Source organism: Ovis aries, chromosome X (assembly GCF_016772045.2).
Source record: "Ovis aries strain OAR_USU_Benz2616 breed Rambouillet chromosome X, ARS-UI_Ramb_v3.0, whole genome shotgun sequence".
NCBI classification, from domain to species: Eukaryota; Metazoa; Chordata; class Mammalia; order Artiodactyla; family Bovidae; genus Ovis; species Ovis aries.
The window spans coordinates 57,137,215-57,156,140 of NC_056080.1; the positions used below are offsets into that span (position 1 = coordinate 57,137,215).

At 37.0% G+C, this 18,926-nt stretch overlaps 1 protein-coding gene and 1 pseudogene across 1 annotated transcript in view; one reads left to right on the plus strand and one right to left on the minus strand.

Annotated features, from left to right (window-relative positions):
- Window positions 1-18,926, minus strand: part of ZNF81 (zinc finger protein 81) — a 746,478-nt gene that overhangs the window by 419,597 nt on the left and 307,955 nt on the right. The window lies entirely within an intron of this gene.
- On the plus strand, window positions 12,145-12,953 carry LOC101116635 (cyclin-C-like; annotated as a pseudogene).

Below are 18,926 nucleotides of genomic sequence, written 5' to 3' on the forward strand. Positions count from 1 at the left end.
TTAGTGAACTGAACTCTTTATCACTATGCAGTTATTCTCTTTATTTTTAGTATTTTTGGCCTTAAACTCTGTATTGTCTGATATTAATATAACCTCACCCCTTTGACTTTCCACCTTTTCTGTCCTTATGTTTTAGATGTCTTTATAAACAGATGGTAACTTGCACTTTTTTATTCCAGTGACAATGTTTAATATTTTAGCTGGTGAATTTATTTATTACATTTATTATGATTATTAACATTATGGGATTTATTTCTACTATCTTATTGCATGCTTTCTATTTGTCCTACTTTTTCTATTTTTGTTTCTTTTTCTTGCTTTCTAGCCCTTTTTTTAAGAACAAAGTTTTTTGTTCCCAATTTTCTATCATTCTATTTTCCGTATTCTGACTTGTAAGTTATTTATGTCTCTTCTTCTAAGGACTGTTTGAGCTTTTTGTTGTTGTGGTTGTTTGAGCTTTTAAACATCCATAACCACGTAAATATCTGTGAATATTTTATCTATATCAAAATAGTACAAAAGACTAGAACATTTTAAATCCAAGCATGATTTTTCACCTGTTTACAAAGGGCACAATAAAAACATAAATTCCCGGAGGAGGAAGCGGGGTTCAGGATGGGGAACACGTGTATACCTGTGGCGGATTCATGTTGATGTATGGCAAAACCAATACAATATTGGAAAGTAACTAACCTCCAATTAAAATAAATAAATTTATATTAAAAAAAGAAAGTTAAAAGAATGGGAAAAGTAAGTATGGTTAAAATGGCAGGTTTTATATTATGTATATTTTACCACAATAGAAAAGAAGGGAGATATGCCACATAAATAATAACAAAAAAGTTGATATGGCTATATGGATACTAGACAAAATAGACATTAAGGGCAAAAAGAAATGCTCTCTTTCCTGACTGTCTCCAATTTCTGTACTTCCACTTTCTAACCCACTCCAATCAAGATTTTGTCCCTATCACTACTGAATCTGCCTTTGACAAAGTCACCAATGACCTTCACAATGTTCAATCCAATGCTAATTCCTCATCTTACCTGACCTAGCATCATTTGTTAAAGTTGATTCTTCTTATTGAAACATAGTATCACTGCTTTCCTAGATATGATTTTCTTATTTCTCCACTCTCAATCTCCTTTGCATGCTACTCCTCAAGCTGTAAAAGTTGCAGTACCCCAGGGCTTAGTCCCCAGACCTCTTTTCTTTCCTATCTATACTCATTCTCTAGGTGATTAACAGCTAGTCTCATGGCTTTAAGTACCATTTATAGGCTCAAGACCCTCAAATTTATACCTATAGCTTTATCTCTACATCCAGACTCATGGAAAACTGTACACAGACATTCTCCACTTTAGATGCCATATAGGCATGTTTGATTTAACATGTTAACAACCAAACTCCTTTCTCGTTACTGCTGCCATCCATGCCTGATATTTCCACAGCCTTTCCCACTAAGGAACTAGAAACTTTGATATTCTGATTTGCTCATGTCAGAAGTACTTAGCCTCTAATTGTGTCACTTTTTACTTACTTTTTCTCTCACATACTACATCCAACCCGTCAGAAAATATTGTCAAGAGTTCTATCTTGAAAATATATCCAGAATCTAACAACTGCTGCCACCCTAGTGCAAATTACTATTATTTCTCACCTGGATTTCATAACAGCCTCCCAACGGGCCTTCCTGCTTCTGCCCTCATCTCTCTACAGTCAATTCTAACCATAATAGCCATAATGGTCCTTTTAAAACATAAGTGATATTATCGATATCTCTGCTCAGAACCCTCTAATGGATCCCCACCTCATTGAAAGTAAAAGGCAAAGTTCTTATAGTGGCTTATGAGGACTTATATAATCAGGATGTGCTACATCTCTGATTTTACCTCTTTCCACCCTTGCCTTTATTTGCTCAACTTCAGGCTCACTGTCCTCTTTGCAATTGCTGTAACACTCCACATGCAGCTTCAGAAACTTTTCTCTCTCAATTCACTTTGATCTCTTTAAACCCCTTACCTGGGAGGTTTTTCTTGCCCATCCTCTACAGAAGATAAACCTCAACCTCCCCACTCTTTATCTCCTTCTGCATGCTCTTTCCCTGCACTTACTGATTTATCATCCACCTTCTCCCACCCCACCCTAACCCTGCCAACTATAATGTAAGCACCATGAGGGGGAGATGAATGAATGAAAATTCATTGTTAGTTCAAAAAGATTTGCTACATAAGCATAAAAGGAACAATTAACCAGAAAGAAATTAAATGTCTAAATTTTTTTTGTACTCAGTAAAACTGCCTCAGGGAACAAGAAAAACATGCCAAGATTACAAGGGGAATTTAACAATCCATAATCAAAAGAGAAGATTTCAACATATGTCTAGCAGTAAGTGACAGGTTGAAATAAAAATTCAGTGGTACACATTATACTTGAAAACACATTTAACAAGCACAAACAGACATATTTATGAAAATTTGTACTAAAATTATATAATATACATTTTCTATCAAGTATGCATATTTTTTATTTAAAAAATCCTGCTCTGGGCTTTCATTCAGCTGTGATAAACACAATCCTACACAGGAAATGGTGATCTAAACCAAAAGCAAGTTTATTTATATCATGTCAGAAAAAGTCCAGAAATAGGCAGTCTGGGATTGATGTAGCCACTCAAAGATAGCATTGTGGAGCCAAGATAATGTGTTTTTTGTAACTCCATCTTTGGCCTATAGTTTTAACCCTTGTTATGGACCTAATGTTTATGTCCTCCCAAAAGTCATATATTGAAACTCTACCTCCCAATGTGATGGTATTTGGAAGTGGGGCCTTTGGGAAGTAATTGGGATTAGATGAAGTCATAGGGTGGAGCACTCATGAATAGGATTAGTGGCCTTATAAATATCACAAGAGAGTTTGCTTCTTCTGCTTTACTCTTAGCCATGTGGGGATACAGCTAGAGGTTAACAGTATGCAACCCAGAAGAAGGCCCTCACTAAAATCCAATGTACTGGCATCCTGATCTCAGACTTGTAGCTTCCAAAACTGTGAGAAATAAATATCTGGTTTTTGTAAGCCACTCAGTTAATGGTATTTTGTTACACTGCCTGAGCAAATGGAGATAATCCTTATGGCTATAAATGGCTCCTCCAGCCCTAGGCATTGTACCTACTCTTCTGACAAGAAAAATGGGAAAAGACAAAGAGAAAAATGTGAAGAGAATAAGCCTGATGACAGGCTCCCTTTTTTAAGAGTTTCTTTGAAGCACAACCAGTGATATGTGCCAAGATTCATGTCCATTGAGTCAGTGATGCTATTTAACCATCTCATCTTCTGCCACCCCCTTCTGCTTTTGCCTTCAATCTTTCCTAGCATCAGGGACTTTTCCAGTGAGTTGGCTCTTCCCATCAGATGGCCAAAGTATTGGAGCTTCAGCTTCAGCAACAGTCCTTCCAACGAATATTCAGGGTTGATTTCCTTTAGGATTGACTGGTTTGATCTCCTTGCTGTCCAAGGGACTCTCAAGAGTCTTCTCCAGCAACACAGTTCGAAAGCATCAGTTCTTCAGTGCTCAGCCTTCTTTATAGTCCAGCTCTCACATCTGTACATGACTACTGGAAAAACCATAGCTTTGACTATATGGACCTTTGCCGGCAAAGTGATGTCTTTGCTTTTTAATACGCTGTCTAGGTTTGTCATAGCTTTTCTTCCAAGGAGCAGGCATCTTTTAATTTCATGGCTGCAGTTACCATCCACAGTGATTTCAGAGACCAAGAAAATAAAGTCTGTCACTGTTTCCACTTTTTCCCCTTCTATTTGCCTTGAAGTGATGAGACTAGATGCCATGATCTTAGTTTTTAGAATGTTGAGTTTTAAGCCAGCTTTTTCACTCTCCTCTTTCACCCTCATCAGGAGGCTCTTTAGTTCCTCTTCACTTTTTGCAACTAAACTGGTATTGTCTGCGTATCTAAAAGTGAAAGTAAAAGTGCTAGTCACCCAGCCATGTCCGAGTGTTTGCAACCCCATGGACTGTAGTTCACCAGGCTCCTCTGTCCATTGACTTCTCCAGGCAAGAATACTAGAGTGGGTTGCCTTTCTCTTCTCCAGGGGATCTTCCTGACTCAGGGATTGAACCTGGGTCCCCTGCATTGCTGGCAGATTCTTTACCATCTAAGCCACAAGTTGTTGATATTTCTCCTGGAAATCTTGATTCCAGCTTGTGAGTCATCCAGCCTGCATTTCACATGATATACTCTGCATACAAGTTAAATAAGCAGGGTGACAATATACAGCCTTGTCGTACTCCTTGCCCAATTTTGAACCAGTCAGTTGTTCCATGTAAGGTCCTGACTGTTGCTTCTGGACCCACATACAGGTTTCTTATGAGACACGTAAGGTAGTCTGGTGTTCCCATCTCTTTAAGAATTTTCCACAGTTTGTTGTGATCCACACAGTCAAAGGCTTTAGCATAGTCAATGAAGCAGAAGTAGATGTTTTATTGGAATTTCCTTGCTTTCTCTGTGATCCAATGAATGTTGGCAATTTGATCTCCGGTTCCTCTGCCTTTTCTAAATCCAGCTTGCACATCTGGAAGTTCTTGGTTCATGTACTGTTGAAGCCTAGCTGGAAGGATTTTGAGCATAGCCTTACCAGCATGCGAAATGAGCACAATTGTCCTGTAGTCTGAACATTCCTTGGCACTGACTTTCTTTGGGATTGGAATGAAAATTGACCTTTTCCAGTCCTGTGGCCACTGCTGAGTTTTCTAAATTTGCTGAAATATTGAGAGTAGTACTTTAAACAGCATCATCTTTTAGGATTTTAAATAGCTCAGCTAGAATTCCATCATCTCCACTAGCTTTGTTTGTAGTAATGCTTTCTAAGATCTGCTTGACTTCACACTCCAGATGTCTGGCTCTAGGTTAGTAATCACACCATTGTGGTTATCCAGGTCATTAAGACCTTTTTGTATAGTTCTTCTGTGTGTTCTTGCCACCTCATCTTAATCTCTTCTGCTTCTGTTAGGTCCTTACTGTTTCTGTCCTTTACATGAAATGTTCCCTTGATATCTCTAGTTTTCTTGAAGAGATCTCTAGTCTTTCCTGTTCTGTTCTTTTCCTCTACTTCTTTGAATTGTTCATGGAAGAAGACCTTCTTCTTCTCTTTCTCTTCTCTGGAACTCTGCATTCAGTTGGGTATGTCTTTCCCTTTCTCCCTTGCTTTTCACTTCTCTTCTTTCCTCAGCTATTTGTAAAGTCTCTCAGACAACCAGTTTGCCTTGCATTTCTTTTTTGGGGGGATGGTTTTGGTCCCCACCTCCTGTAAAATGTTATGAACCTCCATCCATAGTTCTTCAGGCACTTTGTCTACCAGATCTAATCCATTGAATCTATTTGTCACCTCCATTGTATAATCATGCGGGATTTGATTTAACTCATATCCGAATGGTCTAGTATATGACTAAATTATGCCAATTTTCCATTAGAACACATTTATAATTTTGATTAGCAGGAATTCAGCAGACTAGATAATAATAAAAGATCAGGAACATATATTTCCACTATGTATTAAACCTATGGTCATTGAAATGAAGTAAAATTTATATTTTAAGGCAGAACCAGAAAAAAAATTAAACATGAATTCTTTGTTTGGACCTCTCCTCTCCCTCCCTAATGTGCAGTCTGCACATTAACCAGAGCTCCTCAAAGACGGGAGTGCCTGCTCAACCATAAAGATCAATTTTTGTTTCTTTCTTCTGACACCAACAGTGTAACTTCTTAGAAGAATACCATTCTTTCCCAGCTCTGTAGGGGGTCATGTTGACTTGCTGCTCACTTTATGTGTGCTCACCTGGACTATATATCCTTGGTGAACTTTATATAAAATATCAGTATGTCATTTTGATGTACAATCTTTTGTCTCAAAAATGTGTATGACTGTGCCTTTGACTTCTAACAGCTTTCAGAGAATCTGTTCCCCTGGCTATAATCCTCAGTTTAGCTCAAATAAAATTTCCTTTTTTTTCTTCTTAACTGGATAGTTAATTGAAGTTTTGTTGACAAACTACATGTCCAGGATTCTAAATAACTCTTTTTATATTATCCACAAACAAACATTGTTCAGCAATAATCTGAAATATTTCACTTTATGAAGTCAAATGATTGCTATTTTATGTTTGTACAAAAACTAATTTTTAAAAAATCATTTGACAAAGTCAGATTTTCAAATGAGTTTACTGGTGGGATTTTTAAAGCAATTTTTGATGGATTGCTAATTTTCTCATAGTGCTTAGTTTCAAACACAACTAACAAAAACAGAAATAAAAATAACACAAGAAGTATTTGTGTATAAGCATTGCAGATGACAAAGTAACAAAAAGAGAAACAAATTACAATTCATTTGTAAGGCCATAAATTGAGATGTTGATATTATCATCTACAATTTATGTCTACCAAGGCATTTTCAGAACTTAAACTTGTTGAATAAATATTACAGAATATTTAAAGGGAAAAAGACAAGATTCTAAAATTAGTCTTCTCTGAATTAAAAATATTCTTAAGATGGATAAGAAAAATCTCAACCAGATACCTATAATAACAAGAATAACATTCATTCACTGGGAATTCCCTGGTGGTCCAGTGGTTAGGACTCCATGCTCTCACTACCAAGAGCAGGTTCAATCCCTGGTCAGACAACTAAGATCTCACAAGCTGTATGGTGCAGGGAAATTTAAAAAATAATAACATTCACCTTCTTTAGAACTTGCTTTTACTTTATGATACTAGGAGAATCATTTTAGATGAAATCATCTTGGAAACCACAATTTTAAATTAAAGCCTTTAAATTTTCAGAACATATTAGAATATGACACTAATTCTTCTTCCAGTTGGTTATAGAAAAATAAAACCACAAAACTCTTCCTATTACCTAATCTAAGGTAACTGCTTAAGAAATAAGTAGTACAATATATAATATAAAATAGATTCTTTGGAAGGAATGACGCTAAAGCTGAAACTCCAGTACTTTGGCCACCTCATGTGAAGAGTTGACTCATTGGAAAAGACTCTGATGCTGGGAAGGATTGGGGGCAGGAGGAGAAGGGGACAGCAGAGGATGAGATGGCTGGATGGCATCACTGACTCGATGGACGTGAATCTGAGTGAACTCCGGGAGTTGGTGATGGACAGGGAGGCCTGTTGTGCTGCGATTCATGGGGGCACAAAGAGTCGGACATGACTGAGCAGCTGAACTGAAGGACCTACTTATAGCACAGGGAACTCTACTCAGTACTCTGTAATTACCTATACGAGAAAAGAATCTTAAAAAGAGTGGATATATGTATATGTATAACTGATTCACTTTGTTGTACACCTGAAACTAACACAACTTCGTAAATCAACTATACTCCAATAAAATTCAAAAAGAGAAATCAGTATAGGAAGCTTAAAGTAGTATCTACTTTCCTTATGTAAGTATGAATATATTTTAACACCATCTGATTGAGCATTTCAGTGTTTGAACTGCAGATATCCATGGAAAGGAGGCAATATTTCATCTGCTATGAGGGATATTAAAGGAGAAACACATTTTACCCCTCGAAGTGAGAAAAGAGTGTCAAACAGAAGTAACACATGAAAAAGACTAGTTCCTGAAATAAAGGCATGATATAAGGAGAAAAATAATGTTACTCATTTATTGATACCTCAAACTATTATCACCCATTGTCAGGAATAATGCAGTATCTCTTCATTCTTATGTGTCATAATCATCACATATAAAAATACAGACACTGCATGGTATTAAGCGTTTTTTTTGGAACTGATCAACAATCTATGTCACAGCATGCATAAGTTATTTCTATCAAAACTGTTAATTTATACTGGCACACATTTTCATTAAGCATACTAATACTTTTTAAAAGAAGCAATTAAAAAAAATCAAGTTTCAAGAAGGGAGAAACTTCTAGAATGGCTAAATGACAAGCTTGGCAAATCCTCTCCCCAAAAAGCAATTACAAAAGTGGAAAAAAATAGTCAAAAGACGACAAGTTAAAGACTCTGGACATTGACCAAAATTATACAACAAATTGAAAAGTGCTTATTCAAGAAAATCTACTTGAATCTCAATAAGAATGATGAGAGTCTGTAGTGTTTTAACCTGGAACTGTTCCTGCCCCTTCTAGGTCCGAGACACAGAAGTATCATTAGGAACAAAGAGTCCCCAAGGACAAGCAGCTAAACTGCAGGAGGAGAATGAGGAAAATTCCAGGCCCAAAGGCAATATCAAAACACATCAGTGATCTTAGTGATTTACAATTAGGAAGGGTCAACATCATAGCTAGCTCAATACTGATTGGGGCAAGCAATAAACCAGCATGTCTGTCATAAATTTAACAGAAAGATCCAGGGAATGACACAGACACATCACCCCCTGATAAAAACTTTAATTATCAAGAGATCTAGAAGTACTGTACACACGAGCAAATAGGCGTGCATCTTCAAGAGAAACTGGAGCTAGCTCTAGCAAGTTGAACATAAAACACTGTAACTGTAGAGAGTAAAAGCCAGGAGATACTTAGAAAATAGATGCACTTTTAATGTGTTCTCCCAAGTTACATAACAGATCCATCAGCAAAAGGTAGCTGCTGCCTTAGTGCCTCAAGGTGTCTAAGTATAATCTTTGACCAATCATTGACTGACAAATAATCTGTGCTGACCCAGGGACTACCCTAACAAGGTTAGACTTAAGTACATGGAAACAATGTTTATAAACACTGAGCAGAAATAAAAGCATCTAGACACTGAGGAAAACACTTTTCAGAATTACTCTGAGCAAGTCACAAAACAAACAAAATCATTCTGTAGAGGATAAGAGGATCAGAATACAGAGTTGCTACAATATATTATCTAAAATATCCTGTTTTCACATCTCCTCCAAAAAACAAGAAAAATTATGAGACATGCGAGAAAACAGAGAAGTATGACTTGTATACAGGAAAAAAATTATTCAATAGAAGCTGTTTATAAAGAGGTCCAAAGCATCATTATGAACAAAGCTAGTGGAGGTGATGGAATTCCAGATGAGCTATTTCAAACTTTAAAAGATGATGCTGTGAAAGTGCTGCACTCAATATGCCAGCACATTTGGAAAACTCAGCAGTGGCCACAGGACTGGAAAAGGTCAGTTTTCACTCCAATCCCAAAGAAAGGCAATGCCAAAGAATGCTCGAACTACCACACAATTGCACTCATCTCACATGCTAGTAAAGTAATGCTCAAAATTCTCCAAGCCAGGCTTCAGCAATACGTGAACCATGAACTTTCAGATGTTCAAGCTGGTTTTAGAAAAGGCAGAGGAACCAGAGATCAAATTGCCAACATCTGCTGGATCATTGAAAAAGCAAGAGAGTTCCAGAAAAACATCTATTTCTGCTTTATTGACTATGCCAAAGCCTTTGACTGTGTGGATCACAACAAACTGTGGGAAATTCTGAAAGAGATGGGAATACAGACCACCTGACCTGCCTTTTGAGAAATCTGTATGCAGGTCAGGAAGCAACAGTTAGAACTGGACATGGAACAACAGACTGGTTCCAAATAAGAAAAGGAGTACGTCAAGGCTGCATATTGTCACCCTGCATATTTAACTTACATGCAGAGTACATCATGAGAAACACTGGGCTGGAGGAAGCACAAGCTGGAATCAAGATTGCCAGGAGAAATATCAATAACCTCAGATTTGCAGATGACACCACCATTATGGCAGAAAGTGAAGAGGAACTAAAAAGACTCTTGATGAAAGTGAAAGAGGAGAGTGAAAAAGTTGGCTTAAAGCTCAACATTCAGAAAACGAACATCATGGCATCTGGTCCCATCAATTCATGGGAAATAGATGGGGAAACAGTGGAAACAGTGTCATACTTTATTTTTCTGGGCTCCAAAATCACTGCAGATGGTGATTGCAGCCATGAAATTAAAAGACGCTTACTCTTTGGAAGAAAAGTTATGACCAACCTAGATAGCATATTCAAAAGCAGAGGCATTACTTTGCTAGCAAATGTCCATCTAGTCAAGGCTATGGTTTTTCCGGTGGTCATGTATGGATGTGAGAGTTGGACTGTGAAGAAAGCTGAGTGCCGAAGAATGGATGCTTTTGAACTGTGGTGTTGGAGAAGACTCTTGAGAGTCCCTTGGATTGCAAAGAGATCCAACCAATCCATCCTAAAGGAGACCAGTCCTGGGTGTTCTTTGGAAGGACTGATGCTGAAGCTGAAACTTCAATACTTTGGCCATCTCATGCAAAGAGCTGACTCATTGGAAAAGACTCTGATGCTGGGAGGGATTGGGGGCAAGAGGAGAAGTGGACGACAGAAGATGAGATGGCTGGATGGCATCACCGACTTGATGGAGGTGAGTTTGAGTGAACTCTGGGAGTTGGTGATGGACAGGGAGGCCTGACATGCTGCGATTCATGGGGTCACAAAGAGTCAGACATGACTGAGCAACTGAACTGAACTGAACTGATATTTGCACTTAGTAGACAAAGACTTCAAAACAGCTATTATAAATGAAAGAAACTATGTTTAGAGAATTAAAGGTAAGTTTGATGGCAACAATTTATTAAATAAAGAATATCCATGAGGAAAGATAGTTATTTTTTAAAGTATTAAATGAAAATTTTGGAGCTAAAATGTACAACAACTGAAATGAAAATTTCACTGTAGGATCTCAACAGCAGACTTGACCTGGTACAAAAATGAGTCAGTGAATTTGAAGATAGACCAAAGAAGAATGAAGAAAAATGAAGACAGCACCAGAGACCTATAGGACAACATCAAATGTACCAATATACATACAACAGGAGTCTCAGAAAGAGAAGAGAATGAATAAGGAAGAAAAAATATTTGGAAAATTATGTCCACTAACTTTCTAAATTGGATGAAAAACATTAACCTACTCATCCAAGAAGCTCAACAAACTCTGAGAAGGGAACACCCAAGCAGACCCACACCTTTTAAATACACCATAGTTAAATTGCTGAAAGAGAAAAACCAGGAAACTGTAAAGAAAAAAAAAAAAACAACAGCACAGAAAAAATGAACCACAATGAAATTAAAGCTAACGTCATCAGAAACAATACAGGGCAGAAGGCAATGGAGTAATATTAAAAGTGATGAAAGAAAAACACTGTCAATCAATAACTATATCAAGTTTTGTGCTTCAAAACAAAGGCAAAACTGTAGTTTCAGGGAAAGTTGTATGGGAAGCCAGGATTTTCATGCCTGCCCTGAAGTAATGAGACTGCATCTCCTTATAATGCCAGCAGACACCTAGACACTCTGCCAAGGAACCTGGACTTCCACACCCAGCAGTAACAAAGATCTTACCCACGGGTGTCAGTGGAGGCCACATGGGAAGCAGCAATGAGACCCTGACCCCTTCCTAGCCAGGACAGTGTCTGCAGAGGCTTAGTGGTTAGTATTAACTCCCATCTCTACCCAGCAGTAATGAGGTACCCCCATCCAGAGTATCAACAGAGGCTATGGGGTAACTGGGACTTTGACCACAACCTGGTCGTAATGAAGTAGTACTCCCTTTTTGCTATCTGCATAGTGTCTCATACCATAATACCAGAAAGTGAAGGGTGCAATGGAAAATCACTAGGAATACTAGCAAAGAGGAAAATCTTAAGTTGAATGAAGAAAAATAATCAACAGATGCCAGCATCAAGATGATATAGATGTTACAACTATCTGACAAAAATTTTAAAGCATCCACCATAAAAATGCTTCAATTATGAACACACTTGAAACAAGTGAAAAAAATAGAGAATCTAAGCATAGGCAAAGAAACAAAAGATATAGATAAAAACCAAACAAATTTTATAACTGAAAAATACAGATTGTGGAGAAATTGAACCTCTTCTGGGTATTTATCCACATTAAATGTGTAAATTGTATCTCAATAAAACTATGACCAAAAAAGAAAAATACAATAACTGACTTAAAAAAGAAAAGAAAAAAAAAACACTCAAGGGGCTCCCACCATCGCTGCTGCAGAGCAGAGCTGAGCCCATCAGATCAAGGAGCACGGTAACCAGGCGGGCTGGGTCTATGGTCGCTCTGTGGGCTGCTCAGCCGGCTAGTGCTTTCTTATCAGGGCAAGCTGTGTACCATGGCAGGGAAATTTAGGCAGAGCTCACACTATTTGCAATGGATTTTGGATGAACAAGATCTGCTGAAGGAACATCAAAAGGATTTAAAGTTTCTCTCAGTAGAAGAGTTAAAAATTACAGATATTTTTTACAAATGTTATCCAAGCATTAGGTGAACATCTTAAATTAAGACAAGTTATTGCCACTGCTATGGTCTATTTCAAGAGATTCTATGTAAGGTATTCTCTGAAAAGTATGGATCCTATATTAATGGCTCCTACCTATGTGCTTTTGGCATCCAAAGTAGAGGAATTTTGAGTAGACTCAAATACAAGATTGATTTCTGCTGCTACTTCTGTTTTGAAAACTAGATTTTCATATGCTTTTCCAAAGGAATTTCCTTATAAGATGAACCATATATTAGAATGTGAATTCTGTCTTTTAGAATTAATGGATTGTTGTTTGATAGTGTATCATCTTTATAGACCTTTGCTCCCGTATGTGCAGGACATGGGCAAGAAGACCAGAAAGATGCCAGACAGTGGTTTGCTAAGCTTTCTGTGGATATAGATAAGATTTTGGAAATAATCAGGGTTATTTTAAAACTGAGCAGTGGAAAAATTTTGATGAAAGAAAAGAGATGGCGACTATTCTTAGTAAGATACTGAAACCAAAAACTCCCCCAAACAGTGAAGGAGAACAGGGTCCAAATGGAAGTCAGAACTCTAGCTACAGCCAATCTTAAAACATTCTGAAGAATTTCATAGCAGACCAGTTGGAAATAAACCACTGGACAGATTTCAGTGGTTTCAATGGAACACAAATGAATAGCTTGTTTCTGTCAAGCATGTTGGGAAGTTATTTTATTTTGGCAAAAGGTTTTTCTTACCTAATTTGATTCTAGTACATAATTGATTAAAATCTATTGTTTATGAAAGTTTGGAAAGGTTCTAAGGGGACCTACAGAGAGACATACATAGACTTTTGAAAATTAATAGCTTCTGATTAGTAAAATTTTTCTTAATTTGGGTAATAGAGATCATAGCTTTTTGTTAAGCCAGAAAATATGAAGCATAATTTGTTCAAATTTTGAAATGCTGGGCAAACATTTTTAAAAATTACATTTAATTCAGTTAATCAGGCATTTTGAAAGCTAACTGGAGAAAAACTGTAATATTGTTGAAATTTGATAACATTTTAATGTTATTTTTACTGTGGAGTTTTTTATGGGATATACAAACCCTAGTTTATTTTTGTGTCTTCGTGTGGACATACAGGGCTTACCTGATAGTTCAGTTGGTAAAGAATCTGCCTGCAATGCAGGAGACACCAGTTTGATTCCTGGGTTGGGAACAGATTTATTACAAGAATCCTGAGCCAGGAAATCAATCAGGTTTCAGGCCAGTTAGATACTGGCTGTTTTTAATTCTCATCTGAGTATAGGACTTCAGACTAAATGTTACATCAGTGGGACCTTGCTGTCTGTAGAAGTTATTAAATTACATGATTGTTTTCTTCAGACTTGAAGGAGAGTGACAAAATTTGGAGTCATAGGATATTGATGTACAATTTTAAGGATTAAAATTTTTCATAAATCAACTGTGAAAATGGATTATTAAATTAAATGTTGACTTCCTAGTATAAAACTGCAAGAATAAAAAAAAAAAAACCTGCAAGAATAACAGTAAATTCTCCAGCTTAAAAAAGCAAAAACAATGGATGGGGTAAAAAAAAAACAAAAAACAGAATAGAGAAGACAGAAGAATCAGTGAACCCAAAAATAGAATAATAGAAAATACCCAAAAAAAAAAAAAAAGAAAAGAAAATACCCAGTCTGAAAATAGGGTAAAAATAGATTAAAAACAATGAGTAGAGCCTCAGGAACTAATAGAACTCCAACATTTGTGTCATCAAATTCCTGGAAGGAGAGGTGAAAGAGGGAAGGTCTGAAAAACTAAACACAAAAATTATTGAAAGCACAGAGAGAAAAACAATACTTTATATACATGGGGAAACAATTTGAATGACAGTGAATTTCATCAGAAAACATGGAGACCAGAATGAATTGGCATAGCATATTTAAAGTGATGAAGTAAAAGAAATGTCAACCAACAAGTCTTTAACCAGCAAAAATATCCTTTAGGAATAAAAGGGAAATTGAGACATTCTCAAATGAAAAAAATCTAAGAAAATTTGTCACCAGCAGACCTGTTTTGAAAATATGGCTAAAGGTAATCCTTATAACACAAAAGTAATGATTAAAAAAAAATCTTGGAGCACAGGAATGGAAGTCAGAACAACTGAAGGAGTAAAATCAGGATAAATAAAATAGATTTGACATCTCTTGAGTTTTCTAAATCATGTTTGAAGCAAAAATTATAACATCGTTTGATGTGGTTTTCTATATGTGTAGAGGAAACACTTAATATTGTAAAAGGAGTAGTATAAAGAAACAAACGGAGATAAGGACTTTACATTTTACTCTACTGGCAAAGTAGGGAAAAAGCATGGTACATACACACAATGGAATATTTTTAGCCATAAAAAGGAATAAAATACAAATAAATATTAAAACACGGATGAATGAACCTTGGAAACATGATAAGTGAAAGAAACTAGATACAAAAGGTCACATATCACATGTTTCCATTTACATGAACTGTCTAGAATATGCATCTCTATAGAAGCAGGAAATAAATTTGTGCTTGCTTAGGGCTGGAGTGGACTGAAGACTGGGCGCAACAGTTCAATTTGGGGTGTTGAAAATGTTTTAAAATTAGATTGTAGTGATGTTGCACAACTCTATGAATATACTAAAAACCATTGAATTGTACACTTCAAATGTATGGATTTTATGGCATATGAATTATATCTCAGAAAGGCTGTTTCTAAAAACATTGCGAACTTCAGTATAAAACATAACACTACACAACTTTTAGAATAAAACACAAGAACAATCCTTTGGGAGCTAGGCTTGTGAAGACGTAACATCAAAAGCATAATCCAAAAAGAAAAATAATCAATAACTTGAACTTCAAAAATTAAAAACTTTTGCTCTGTGGAAGACTCCATTAAGAGCACAAAAAGAGAGATGGAGAAAATATTTGCAAACCATACAAATTACAAAGGATTTGTATCAAGAATGTCTAAAGAACTCTGAAAACTGAAAAGTTTAAAAAAAAATCTAATTAGAAAATGAGCAAAGGATGTGAAAAGACATTTCACCAGAGAGGATATACGAATGAGAAACAAGCACTGGACAAAATGTCCCACATCTTCAGCTATCAGGGAAATGCAAACCAAAGCCACAATGAGATATTAACACACAACTATTAGAATGGCTAAAAATTTTTTTAAATAGTGACAACACCAAATGCTGGCTTCCTTGCTAGCTCAGATGGTAAAGAGTCTGCTTGCAATGCAGGAGGCCCAGGTTCGATGCCTGGGTCTGGAAGATCCCCTGGAGAAGGAAATGGCAACCCACTCCAGTATTCGTGCTTGGAAAATTCCATGGACAGAGGGGCCTGACGGGCTTGGCGGGCTACAATCCATGGGGTCGCAAAGAGTCGGACACAACTGAGCAACTAACACTTTCACTTCCAGCACCAAATGCTACAGAGGGTGCAGATAAACTGGGTCATTCATATATTGCTGGTGGGACTATGAAATGATACAGCCACTCTGGAAACACAGTTTGGCAGTTTCTTAAATAAGCTGAATATATACTACCATGCAATCCAACAATTGTATCCCTGGACATTTATCCTAGAGTCATAAAAACTTAAATCTACACAAAAACCTGTATGCAATTGCTCACAGCAGCCTTATTGGTTATAGACAAAAATAGGAAACAACCTAAATGTCCCTCAATAGGTGAATAAATGTTGTTTTTGTTGTCCAGTTACTAGGTCATGTCTGACTCTTTGCTACCCCATGGACTGCAGCACACCAGGCTCCTCTGTCCTCACGATCTCCCTGAGTTTGCTCAGATTCATGTCCATTGAGTCAGTGATGCTATCTAACCATCTCATCCTCTGCCACCCACTTCTGCTTTTGCCTTCAGTCTTTCCTAGCATCAGAGTTTTTTCCAATGAGTTGACCCTTCCCATCAGGTGGCCAAAGTACTAGATCTTCAATTTCAGCAACAGTCCTCCCAATGAATATTCAAGGTTAATTTCCTTTAGGATTGACTGGTTTGATCTCCTTGTTGTCCAAGGGACTCTATGAGTCTTCTCCATCACCACAGTTCGAAAGCATCAATTCTTCAGTGCTCAGCCTTCTTTAGGGTCCAACTCACACATCCATACATGACTACTGGGAAAACCATAGCCTTGACTAGATGGACCTTTGTCAACAAAGTGGTGTCTCTGGTTTTTAATATGCTGTCTAGGTTTGTCATAGCTTTTCTTCCAAGGAGCAAGTGTCTTAATTTCATGGCTGCAGTCACCATCTGCAGTGATTTTGGAGCCCAAGAAAATAAAATCTGTCACTGCTTCCACTTTTCCCCCTTCTATTTTCCATGAAATGATGGGACCAGATGCCATGATCTTAGTTTTCTGAAAACTTTTTTTCTGAAAAAGTGAAGGGTTAACACACTGTAATACATCCAGACCAGAGACTATTACTCAACAACAAAAGAAAGGAAGTATTGATACCAGCAACAACTTGGATGGATCTCAAGGACATTACATTGAGTATATAATTCCATTTATAAGACATTCTCAAAATGAAAAAAATTATAGAGATGGAAAACAGTTTAGTGGTTGCCAGGAGTTAACAGATACTAGGGAGAGAGGTGGGTGCAACTGGGAAAGTGTGACATGAGGCAGATAATTTCAACAAGAGGATATTTCTGTATCCTGATTGTAGCAGAGGTTATTGAATCTGCACATGTAATAAAATAGCATAGAACTATATACACACATCATACTGATGTCAATTTCCTCTGTTTGATATCATACTATAGTTACATAAGGTTTAACTACTGCAGGAAACTGGGTGAATGTGCACAAGACCTCTCTGTGCTATTTTTGCAAATTCTAGTAAATCTACAATTGTTTTAAAATTTAAAAAATTTAACAAAGACAAAATACATTTCTAGAGAAAGAGAGACTAAGAGAATTCTTTGCTGGGTGATCTGGCTTACAAGAAATCATAAAAGAAGTTTTAGAATTTTATTTTTATACTTTATTATTTTGAGGCCATGTTGTTGAGTACATATAGGCCTTGGATTATAATTTTCTGGTTAATTGTTCATGTTCTGTTATATAGATGTACCTTAATTAGACCCATTCTCCATTGATGGGCATTTAGGTTGTTTCTAATATTTCTCTAATACACACAATGCTGCTATGCATGTTTTGACTATATTTAAATACATAATAGTGCTAATATATCTGTGAGATAAATTCCTAGAATTGGAATTGCTGGGTCAAAGAGTTACATGTGCTTTAAAGTTGTTAAAGATGTTCTAAATGAAAAAGTTCTGGAGATGGATAGTGGTGATGGTTGTAGAACAATGTGAATGTACTTAATGCCACTGAAGTACATTTTAAAATAGTTAAAATGGTAAATTTTATGTATATTTTACCTCAATAAACAAAATAAAATGTTAACATTAAATATATATATCCTGGACTTCCCTGGTGGCTCAGTGGTAAAAGAATCCGCCTGCCAATGCAGAAAACAAGGGTACTATCCCCGGCTGGGAAAGATCCCACATGCCGCAGAGCAACTAAGCCTGTTCACAACAACTACTGAAGAAGAACTAAAGAGTTCTTGATGAAAGTGAAAGAGGAGAGTGAAAAAGTTGGTTTAAAGCTCAACATTCAGAAAACGAAGATCATGGATGGCATCCGGTCTCATCACTTCATGGCAAATAGATGGGGAAACAGTGTCAGGCTTTATTCTTTTGGGCTCCACAATCACTGCAGATGGTGATTGCAGCCATGAAATTAAAAGACGCTTACTCCTTGGAAGAAAAGTTATGACCAACCTAGACATCGTATTAAAAAGCAGAGACATTACTTTGCCAACAAAGGTCTGTCTAGTCAAGGCGATGGTTTTTCCAGTGGTCATGTATGGATGTGAGAGTTGGACTATAAAGAAAGCTGAGTGCTGAAGAATTGATGCTTTTGAACTGTGGTGTTGGAGAAGACTCTTGAAGAGTCCCTTGGACTGCAAGGAGATACAACCAGTCCATCCTAAAGGAGATCAGTCCTGGGTTTTCATTGGAAGGACTGATGTTGAGGCTGAAACTCCAGTACTCTGGCCACCTGATGTGAAGAACTGACTCATTGGAAAAGACCCTGATACTGGGAAACATAGAGGGCAGGAGAAGAAGGGGGCGACAGAGGATGAGATGGCTGGATGGCATCACTGACCCAATGGGCATGAGTTTGGGTGGACTCCAGGAGTTGGTGAAGGACAGGGAGATCTGGCGTGCTGCGGTTCATGGGGTCACAAAGAGTCGGACACGAGTGAGCGATTGAACTGAACTGCATATGTTAATTTTATGTACACAATGTACCAATATATTCTCTCATGACTGGATAATTTTGTTATGATTAGAAAGGACTTCACTCTAAGAAAATAATAAAAGAAAGATTCTTTCATTTTTTTCTTTTAGCATGCTCATAGTTTTATTTTTACATTTAAATCTGTAACCCATCTGGAATTCATTTTAGTGTAGGAAGTGAAGGAGAGTTTTCTTTTTATAGTTTCCTGCTGAGTGCCATGAAATATTTGCTTCTGATAAATTGGTATGATTTCC